This window comes from Erpetoichthys calabaricus, chromosome 10, assembly GCF_900747795.2.
Source record: "Erpetoichthys calabaricus chromosome 10, fErpCal1.3, whole genome shotgun sequence".
Classification (NCBI taxonomy): Eukaryota; Metazoa; Chordata; class Cladistia; order Polypteriformes; family Polypteridae; genus Erpetoichthys; species Erpetoichthys calabaricus.
In genome coordinates, this window is record NC_041403.2 from 163,409,916 (window position 1) to 163,422,298 (window position 12,383).

Consider the following 12,383-nt stretch of genomic DNA (forward strand, 5'->3'; position numbering starts at 1 on the left):
AACAACAACAACAACAACAATAATAATAATAATTATTATTATTATTATTATTATCCGAGAAATCTCAACGGCTCTCGAACTCTCCTGACAAATGTCCTGAAATCTATCCATAAGAGCGCAGAAAGACAGACATGAAGACGACATTTTAAGTGTACGTTGCAAAAAACAACGTGCTGACATCTTTATTTTATTTTATTTTCATGAAATCACGCCATCTTCATATCATTAAGGCTTGTCGAACACAAAGCGGTTTCTGTAACGACGTCGGATTCAGAGAGCGGCTCGTCTAAGCTTCCTAATCCGAATGACCGAAGGCTAAAACTCCCTAACGGTAAATGCGCCCCGTGGTTATTCGTTATCACATTAACACGCTTTTCTTTAATGTGACACGTTTTCAAAAAATAGTTTAAGGGGCGATCCGGTGACGCAGTCGTTGGTTCTGTTTATTTTTTGATTTTACTTTATTTTTTTGTTCTCCGGGTGCTTTGCTTTTTTACACAAGTTATTCGTGGCATTTTAATTAGTCGGGCTGTATAAAAACGGCCCCCGTTTTTTTTTTTTTATTTTATGGCTGGTCCAGCTCTTTATCGGTCGTTTTGTCCCCCACAGAGTATAAAACAACAATGAATAAGTGGGTTAAGGTGTATGGCAAGTAAGCTGAGCAGTGATTTCTATATATGAAAACAAAAAGGCGAAGGTGATGGCTCCCCGATTTGTTCCTGCCCTATAGAGATCCTAAGCTTCCCCGCCACCCGAATCTGGTTAAGCGGATTTACAAAATGGATGGATGGATGGATTAAGTAAAAGGAAGTCGACCATTTTGACTGATCACTGCCCCTGTTCAATGTCGGGCACGCAGGTAAGAATTTCGCACCGTGAACGTGACAAGACACTCGAAAATAAAGGTGCCTGAGCGGTACCTCAACACCGATCTTGAAAGAACCATCCAGCCGAAGAGTCTAGAAAGAACCTTTACTGGTTAAAATCTGTTAGACTCCATAGATAGAGGCCAGTAGATGTGTGACATCACAGTGGGGCCCGTTTCAAAATTACACATTCAGGCTCAGTTCAGGATTTCTTGATCAGTTGTATCCTCCTAGGTAGCCTGCATTCCCCCTAACACCAGAAATTACTAGGAAACTTTTCAAACCAATATCATACTCAAAGACCTACTCCCAAAATAAATGAAATGGTTCTTTGTTTAGCAAAAGATCTACGAGGAACCACACGACCCAGTAATGTGCCACTTTGGACGCATGACTTTTAATTAGTTCTAATTTGCTCCGTCTGGGTGACCGCACTCTCCAAAATAAAGGTGCCAGGGTGGTTCTTCAGAGCGATGCCATAGGGACACCATCTTTACAAAAAAAAAAAAAACGACCCGGATGACAATACCACTTAGATCCATGGCATTCTCCATAACCAAGAAAAGATTTTAACAAACATGTGAAATCTAGTGGGCTTAACAAGATTTTTGTTGGCTGAGTTCAGGTTGCCCTGATCTGACATGTCCTCTTGAAAACCCGAAGCCCCAATTTCATATGCAAAGAACCCTTCCCAGAATGCAGCGGTTCTTTGTCAAGCAACAGGTCTACGAGGAACCACAAACCCCACCAAGCAGATCCAACATTTCTAAGAGGATGGGGTGGGCCGCAGTCCCGTCCCGGGTCTGCTTCTGCCTTGCGCCCTCTGGCTACCTGAATGGTTAACACATCCTGTGACTCGGATAGATGGATTTTATGGTTTATGGATGAAAATGTTTTAATTTCTGCCTCTAAAATGAAGAATGTAACTTACAGCGCCGTATTCTCTACACTTCCGTAAATGCGTTAGCCCACTTTACTGCGCATGAGCGATCCTGGCGGTCTGTCTGTCCTGCCCTTGGAATAAAAGAAGTGCTGATCCGTTTCTGCGGTCTATTCAACAACCAGAGCATCCGCTGAATTAATTTATTACAAGAAGGCAAAGTGGACTAAGTGTATCCAAACGATACGATCGATGTTATCATTAGGTTCGGGAATCGTCTTTTTATCAGCAGCTACCCACCGCACTTCACATGTCAAACACAAGTCAACATAAAAGTGTAAAAAAATACAGAAATGCGTGTTTGCGTGTCACTGAGAACAAGTGTAATTAACCGTGCTAGTCCGCTTTTCGAACAGCGAAATCTATTGGAATCTTACAACAAGAAGGTGCCCTGCGCCGCTTTTCACGAGGAATTAGTATACATTAAATAACACACAGTGCGGCTAACGAAATAAAAAATAAATGAATAAAAATAGGCAACACGAAAGCGCTCTCTTAAAACAAATGAACATTTTCACTTTAGTTACAGAATGGACACTAAAAACGGGCAGCGTTACCCTTATAACTTTTCACCAGTCGCGCTTATGGTAGAAGAGGGCTTACCTTTGCGCGCCGCCGAGGAGCTCCAGGCACATGGCGCGCTCCCGGCGAGTTCCGCGCGGCCGATCTCTTCGTAGTCCTGCAGTAGAATGCGGCTCGTGCGCATCGGGGCTCTCTACTCGGCTTACCCACGAAGAGTGAAGAAGATGTCATCCTTTATTATTGGTCAGAATGATCACCCACAGAAAAAACTTCATGTCGATATTTCTGGATTTACCGCAACAGTTTTGGAAATGAACCAGAGACCCCTTATGGTCAGTAAAACGGATACGCAGTTTCTTTCTGTGCAAGTAGTGCTGTTAATAGCGGTTGGGTCACATGCAAATAATTATCTTTATGTGTATTAAAATGTTCTAAGGCAAATGCACACACACACACATATATACACTGTATATATGCAGAGAGAGAGATAGAGAGAATCATGTTTCGTAAGCGCATCTGCATAATAAAAAAATGTTTCAAAGTTATTTCCACTCATGAAAGTTCTGCTGTAAAGCCTTCGTCAGATGTGCAACCAAAAAGGAAAGGAGCAGGTGGCATATAGGAGGAGGAAGAGGGAAGAAAACCAATGCAGTGAAAGTGAGAGTAGGGGAGAAACAAGCTGCCATTTCGGAAGACAATGTGAGAGATTTAAAAAGTTAGTCATCATTAAGGCCCGGAGAAATGTGTGATCCCAGGCTAAGCATGAGCCGAGCTTCTCCTGTTTCTCTTTGAAAACTGTCGTTAAAGTCCTGTGGAAGAACACAAAGAGACGGATCAGTGTGGCTGTGACCAAGTGATGTCAAGTGTTGTACAATCATTTTTGTGGGGTCTTTGATTTTAATGGCTCAGTTGTGCACCCTGAAATGTTCTGCCAGCTGTCTTCTTCTTTCACCTGTGTAGGTGGCTGGACGCTTTCTAAGAAATGCAGTAAAAACAATTTCAAGAATGGCAAGTGGCTTATTGTCTAATATTGAATTTGCCAGAGGGACCAGGTACATATTTGGAAGTGACACAGGAGCTCCTATCAGAACTCAAAGAGCCAGGTGGAGAATGTGGCTCTCCTCTCGGAAGTGAGTGCAGGCAGGCAAGAGGTTGCTGTGGTTGATGGAAGGAGATCAAGGGACAGTCTGGGGAAAAGGCATCCCAAGGAAAGGTCAGTCTGCAAAATTGGAATTGGGAGAGACAGAGTGTTAGGGTGGAATGGGAGGAACAATGGGATGTGGGATTCTCTATTGAGGTTCTTCTTGGAGTGACTGTTATGAGGTCGATTGAGGGTCCTGTCCACAATATGAGAAGAAACTCCTCATCCTGAGTGCTTCAATACAGAAATCAACTTCATCTGGAATTTTTAAATTTTTTGTTGTTTCTGTCCTCCCTGGCCAATGGACCTTACTTTTATTTTATGTTAGTTAGTGCGGCCTAATTTTATTTTTTATATATTTTGTCTTTTTTCTCTTTCTTCATCCTCTTAAGCACTTTGGGCTACATCATTAGTATGAAAATGTGCTCTAGAAATAAATGTTATTGTCGGAGTTTAAAGAACTGTGAAGGAAGTCGAGAGTTTTCAGAATGTCAGGAACAGAATGAGCTGCGGAGAAGGTAACAGCGAGAGTCAGAAAATTACAAGCCAAAAATTATTAGCCGGACATGGAGCCTGGAAATGTCAACGGCATTTGTCGCAATTCTGGCCCTGTAGGCCTGCCTCATTCACTGCATGCTAGAAATGTCTGCAATTAATAAACCCAAAACTCAATTTATAAAAAGAATCGTTCTCTAGGAGTGTCCTAGACTCCCATCAGTTCATGTGTTTATTTGTTTTAGACGGACAGAGTGAAAGGCACTATATAATATGTAGACAGAGTGAAAGACACAACATGATAGATAGATAGATAGATAGATAGATAGATAGATAGATAGATAGATAGATAGATGTTAAGACACTATATAATTGATAGATAGATAGATAGATAGATAGATAGATAGATAGATAGATAGATAGATAGATGTTAAGACACTATATAATTGATAGATAGATAGATAGATAGATAGATAGATAGATAGATAGATAGATGTTAAGACACTATATAATTGATAGATAGATGTTAAGACACTATATAATTGATAGATAGATAGATAGATAGATAGATAGATAGATAGATAGATAGATAGATAGATAGATAGATAGATAGATAGATGTTAAGACACTATATAATTGATAGATAGATAGATAGATAGATAGATGTTAAGACACTATATAATTGATAGATAGATAGATAGATAGATAGATAGATGTTAAGACACTATATAATTGATAGATAGATAGATAGATAGATGTTAAGACACTATATAATTGATAGATAGATAGATAGATAGATAGATAGATAGATAGATAGATAGATAGATAGATAGATAGATGTTAAGACACTATATAATTGATAGATAGATAGATAGATAGATGTTAAGACACTATATAATTGATAGATAGATAGATAGATAGATAGATAGATAGATAGATAGATAGATAGATAGATAGATGTTAAGACACTATATAATTGATAGATAGATAGATAGATAGATGTTAAGACACTATATAATTGATAGATAGATAGATGTTAAGACACTATATAATTGATAGATAGATAGATAGATAGATAGATAGATAGATAGATAGATAGATAGATAGATAGATAGATAGATGTTAAGACACTATATAATTGATAGATAGATAGATAGATAGATAGATAGATAGATAGATAGATAGATAGATAGATAGATAGATAGATGTTAAGACACTATATAATTGATAGATAGATAGATAGATAGATAGATAGATAGATAGATAGATAGATAGATGTTAAGACACTATATAATTGATAGATAGGTAGATAGATAGATAGATAGATATAAAGACACTATATAATTAATAGATAGTATTTTACAGTACAGAATGCCACTCATTGGCCCAGCATATTGACACATATTGTTATTTTCTGTGAGGACGTCTACTAGATGAGCTCAGTGCCATTCAGCTCATGGGGTACAGTGCCACCTGAACTGAGGGGTGACTTATTATGGAGTTTGATGGCTAAGGGTAGAATCAGCCACAGCTGGTGCTCCTCCTAAGTGATCTTTTGCTCCAGCACTTCCTCCAGTGAGTCCAGCCCGAGCCCTAAGACTGAACCAGCCTTTCCAATCAGTTAGATAGATAGATAGATAGATAGATAGATAGATAGATAGATAGATAGATAGATACTTTATTAATCCCAATGGGAAATTCACATTCTTCAGCAGCAGCATACTGATACAATAAATAATATTAAATTAAAGAATGATAATAATACAGGTGAAAAAAACAGACAATAACTATGTATAATGTTAAATATTAACGTTTACTTGTTCAGTCTGTTGGCATCACCTGCACTAATGCCATTTCCCCAGCACTCGACCACGTGGAGTACACATACATTGGCCACTACAGTCGGGTAGACAACATGTAAGTGGGTCCTGCAGATGCCAGACACAACCTCAGCCACTTCAGCAAACAGAGGCGACTCTGACCCTTCTTGTAAACAGATGCCCTCTGTGTTGGTACTCCACATGCCGCCTGTCATTCAGATGCACACCGAGGTCCTCACCACCTTCCCATCTTCATCGTCGATGAGATCCAGGTACAGAGTGGGCTGACCCTTTTTGAAGTCTGTAGTTATCTTCTTTGTCTTATTGATGTTTAGTTGCGGGTGGTCCAGTTTGCTCTCCCACTGGTGCTCTGTTTTATTCCCCTGGGCACTGCTGATACTCTCAACTAATGGCTGTGTCATCGGAAAAGTTCTGTTTAATTGAAATGATTCCATATTGTGCCTCAAGTCTGAGGTGTGCCGGGTAAACAGCTGCCAGTATGAGACCACCACGCTACACGTGACCACGTCTGATACACAGGTCTGAAACTGTCCAGAACTGGGTGGTGGGAAAAAAAATGTAGACACACAGAGATGCTTGTCCTTTTATTGAGGTGGATTATATTATTTTTCTGCTGGTACCATTTTGTTTAAATAAATGCAACATTGATTTTAAATTTCTATGCTCTGTCTTTATTTTTAGAGTGATTGAAGTGATAAATTAAATACAGGGTCCCGGTGTAGGGGGGATTCTTGCTATTCTTTCCTTCAGGGTTATGAGGCTAAGGGGGACACCCCAATAGAAGAAGTAAGTCACTGTTGGTTGGTAACTGGCATATCACCAAAGGGTGTACCAGCATTCATGTGTCAGGGGTATTCTACCTGTGGGTCATACCTGGGGGGCATCCATATGCTGTTGACGCTGAAGATGGTGACTCCCATATGTGGGGTGCTGAGGAGTGACAGGCAGTGCAGGCCTCACTCAGAAAGAGAGACAACGTCCAAGTGTGTGTTCAGCTTGGGGTGTGAGAGGAGACCACTCCAGTTAGGGACGGCAGAAAATGACACTGGCAATGAAGGCGGAAATCTTAGTGGCGTACCAATCATTGAAAACATCTGACAATAACTGCCGTCTCCCAAAAAGAATAAAAGGAACACAACGTTAAGCTCTGAAAAAAATGTAAAAATACATTTCTAACTATACCAGAATTGCATATTTGTTGTAAACTTTCACCTATGAATGTTGACCCATTTTGCTAAGGATACAGTTTAAGACAGCAGGTAAAACATTACAATATCATAAAGGGAGAACAAAACTTCAGGAAGGGCTCCCTTAAAAAAAAAAAGGCAGGGTGGTCCGCATTCTATCTGGTCAGCGATTTTAGTGCATGGAGTCGGCCAAACTCCAGAGGTGGCTATTACTGTACACCTTATTATTTTAGAACATATCTTCATTTTTGTAATCAGAAACTTCAGTTTATGTCAGTAAAACAAAAGAAAATTGTACACGAGTTATTAAAAATTTTTGCCTGTTCTTGGTACAGACAATCTCTGACAAGATTTTAAGCAGCAGCCATTCGGCTCTCAATCGGTATGAGGATTCAAATCACAGCAAACGGTAAAACTCCCACTCCTTCAAAGAAAAATGCAGATTTTATTTTTTTTTTCAATCAACTCAAAACTTGTCCTTTCTGTGACCAGACAGTGACACTGAAGCAAAAGTGAAGAGCAAAGCCCTGGAGAACCACAAACATGTCTGCATCGCTTCCTGTCTGAGTCACACTTGTAAAGCCTCGGCGCTCCATTTGTATCCTTCACCTTTGACCTCACCTTTAGCATTTCACTCTAAGTGTGCAGAAAGTTTCACTTCGCTTCTTACTGGATGTGACCATGAGGGCTATGATTTAGAAAAGCATGCCAGCCCGGGTCACCTGAGGGTCACATCTTAGGGCACTGCTGTGGAAATTGTGCCCGTGCTATAAGGCATTGTGTTTCTGGGTGTCGATAGATAGATAGATAGATAGATAGATAGATAGATAGATAGATAGATAGATAGATAGATAGATAGATAGATGTGAATGGCACTATACAAATATATATATACTGTATATATGAAAGGAACTGTATAATAGGTATATAATGAAAGCATATATAATATACATAGTTGTGTAAGGCACTAAATAACAGATAGCTAGATATGAAAGGAACTATATCATTGATAGAGTGAAAGGCACAATACAGATATATATATAGGTATGAAAGGCACTGTATAATAGATAAATATATACTGAAAGCATATATGATAGACATATAGTTTTGTAAAGCACTACATAGTAGATAGCTAGATATGAAAGGAATTATATGTTAGATAGATAGATAGATAGATAGATAGATAGATAGATAGATAGATAGATAGATAGATAGATAGATAGATAGATAGATAGCATCCGGAAAGTATTCACAGCACATCACTTTTTCCACATTTTGTTATGTTACAGCCTTATTCCAAAATGGATTAAATTCATTTTTTTCCTCAGAATTCTACACACAACACCCCATAATGACAACATAAAAAAAGTTTACTTGAGGTTTTTGCAAATTTATTAAAAATAAAAAAATTGAGAAAGCACATGTACATAAGTATTCACAGCCTTTGCCATGAAGCTCAAAATTGAGCTCAGGTGCACCCTGTTTCCCCTGATCATCCTTGAGATGTTTCTGCAGCTTCATTGGAGTCCACCTGTGGTAAATTCAGTTGACTGGACCTGATTTGGAAAGGCACACACCTGTCTATAGAAGGTCCCACAGTTGACAGTTCATGTCAGAGCACAAACCAAGCATGAAGTCAAAGGAATTGTCTGTAGACCTGCGAGACAGAATTGTCTCGAGGCACAAATCTGGGGAAGGTTACAGAAAAACTTCTGCTGCTTTGAAGGTCCCAATGAGCACAGTGGCCTTCATCATCCGTAAGTGGAAGAAGTTCGAAACCATCAGGACTCTTCCTAGAGCTGGCCGGCCATCTAAACTGAGCGATTGGGGGAGAAGGGCCTTAGTCAGAGAGGTGACCAAGAACCCGATGGTTACTCTGTCAGAGCTCCAGAGGTCCTCTGTGGAGAGAGGAGAACCTTCCAGAAGGACAACCATCTCTGCAGCAATCCACCAATCAGGCCTGTATGGTAGAGTGGACAGATGGAAGCCACTCCTTAGTAAAAGGCACATGGCAGCCTGCCTGGAGTTTGCCAAAAGGCACCTGAAGGATTCTCAGACAATGAGAAAGAAAATTCTCTGGTCTGATGAGACAAAGATTGAACTCTTTGGTGTGAATGCCAGGCGTCATATTTGGAGGAAACCAGGCACCATCCCTACAGTGAAGCATGGTGGTGGCAGCATCACGCTGTGGGGATGTTTTTCAGTGGCAGGGACTGGGAGACTAGTCAGGATAAAGGGAAAGATGACTGCAGCAATGTACAGAGACATCCTGGATGAAAACCTGCTCCAGAGCGCTCTTGACCTCAGACTGGGGCGACGGTTCATCTTTCAGCAGGACAACGACCCTAAGCACACAGCCAAGATATCAAAGGAGTGGCTTCAGGACAACTCTGTGAATGTCCTTGAGTGGCCCAGCCAGAGCCCAGACTTGAATTCGATTGAACATCTCTGGAGAGATCTTAAAATGGCTGTGCACCGACGCTTCCCATCCAACCTGATGGAGCTTGAGAGGTGCTGCAAAGAGGAATGGGCCAAAGTGGCCAAGGATAGGTGTGCCAAGCTTGTGGCATCATATTCAAAAAGACTTGAGGCTGTAATTGCTGCCAAAGGTGCATCGACAAAGTATTGAGCAAAGGCTGTGAATACTTATGGACATGAGATTGCTCAATTTTTTTATTTTTAATAAATTTGCAAAAACCTCAAGTAAACTTTTTTCACGTTGTCATTATGGGGTGTTGTGTGTAGAATTCTGAGGAAAAAAATGAATTTAATCCATTTTGGAATAAGGCTGTAACATAACAAAATGTGGAAAAAGTGATGCGCTGTGAATACTTTCTGGATGCTCTGTATAATAGATAGATAGATAGATAGATAGATAGATAGATAGATAGATAGATAGATAGATAGATAGATAGATAGATAGATAGATCTCTATCTATCTATTGTGGCGAGTAGCTGGGAGTGGTACCAAGCCGGGACGGACAGGAGGACCGGAGGAGGGCTTACGCCTCCTCCTGACCATGAGGGGGTGACCGCCCTGGTGGCTTTGGGGACCACGGGAACAGAGCTTAGAAGCTGAACCCTACAGGGGCCCGTGGTCACCGCCAGGGGGTGCCCCAATGCCTGAGGAGCCCTGGCCCTTATCACTTCCGCCACACCCGGATGTGCTGGGGGGAAGAAGACCAGGGACACCTGGAGTGCTTCCGGGTGCGCAGCCGATACTTCTGCCACACTTGGGAGTGCCGGCGGAAGCTAATCGGGAGGCACCTGGAGCACATCCGGGTGTGTATAAAAGGGGCCGCCTCCCTCCATTCGGGGGCTTGAGTCGGGAGCAGAGAGAGATGGAGCTCGGGAGGAGAGGAAAGGAGGCGGCCTGAAGAGAGAGGCAAGGCGTTGTAGAGGCCTGGACTTTGGGGGAGTTTTGGGGTTGTGTGCACCTTGTAAATAGTGGAATATGAATAAACGTGTGTTGGGTTTTGTATCTACGGTGTCCGCATGTCTGTGTCCGGGCCAGCTTCCACACTCTCTATCTATCTATCTATCTATCTATCTATCTATCTATCTATCTATCTATCTATCTATCTATCTATCTATCTATCTATCTATCTATCTATTATAGAGTGCCCTTTACATCTATCTATTGCCTTTCATATCTTTTTACCTATTGTATAGTGCATTTCACATCTATCGATCTATATATATAGTGTCTTTCATATCTATCAATCTATTATATAGTGCTTTTTACATCTACAGTATCTATATATTATTTAGTGCCTTTCATATCTATCTATTACATGGTGCTTTCCATGGCTGTCCATCTATCTATCAATCTATCTGTCATATGATCGACACACAGCGCGACAAGCAGAACACACACCTCGACAGCAGCAGCTGATCCGTCTGCATCTCCTTAACGTGCGTTCAGCTCCCCCCCTTCACAACGCGAGCAGGAAAGACGCAAAGTGGCAGGAGCGTAGCGCGCATCCAGGGGGGCTGGGCAAAGCGATCGAGACCTGATCATCTTCGAGAGACACTTTGACTTCACGCGAGACTAGACATTACAACCTTAGGAAGCAAAACCCGTGGAGATGGTGACTTTTGCACGTCACACACTACTTACAAACAATTTAAAACAAATTCACGGACATCTAACCTCGCAGTTGTTGGAATGCTTTTGGCAGACACACTTCATGTGCTCCCAGCTCTTAAAACAACGACAAGCTGAACACGCAGCTTGGCAGCAGCAGCTGATCCGTCTGCATCTCCTTAGTGTGCGTTCAGATCCCCCCTTCACAACGCGAGCAGCGTTATACGTCCCGCGAGAAAGAGATGTAACCACACCCGGGGCAGGAAATAAAGGACAAATATTGTTTTTACAAAAGTTTTAAAGTAAAAGTGAAAATAAGGCATATGTAACAATTTCCATGAAAATAACAATCTCTTTAAATTGTATATGCGATAAACCAAACCCGGGGATGGGCGGATTTTCATAAGAACGTTAGTTCCTAATTATTAAATGAATTTCCCATTGAGATTATTAAAGTATCTATCTATCTATCTATCTATCTATCTATCTATCTATCTATCTATCTATCTATCTATCTATCTATCTATCTATCTATCTAATCATTATTCCAATAGGACAAGAAATCAGTTCAAAAAATAACCGAAGCATCCTGATGATTTCAGAGCTACAGTAATGTTGAGCGACGTGTAGGAAACTTGTGAGGATGCTCTCACAGTTCAACTTGATTTCATCTTAAGCAGAGTGTACAGTAATATTGTTATAATCTTTAATAACACAAATAAAATCAACGGTTAAACGTTGGCCAACTGCCTTCTTATCAAAGGACAAAAGGCTCAGAGTTGAGCGGAAGGTTACTGCCCTGATTGCGTGCGATGCACACTCGCAGTCTGAAACCACAAACCCCTGAGGAATACGAGTGGGCCGAGTGAGTTTCAGTTAGAATTAGTCAGAAGTCGGAGATCTCTGACAAAAAAAAAAAGAAGAAGAAGAAGAAGAGGAGAAACAAAAAAAAATCCTACAGCCGTCACCTCCTGAGTTTGCTGTAAATCAGACTCGTGCTGCCAGAAAGTGAAGTGATTCATTCTGGTAAAGCTCATGTCACCAGTGAAGATCAAAAATCCAAAAGAAATTACAGGGGCCAAGCTGACCAATGGAAAACAGATACAGTGCCCTCCATGATGTTTGGGACAAAGACACATTCGTCCTCGATTCACCCCTCTGCTCCACAGTTTAAAATGAGAAATCAAATCATTCAGACATCTTGAATAAAGTGCACATTTGAGTGGAGTTGCAGACATTTCGGTCACATAACACTTTGTCTACATGGTCCCCCCACTTCAGGGCACCACAATGTTTGGACACAG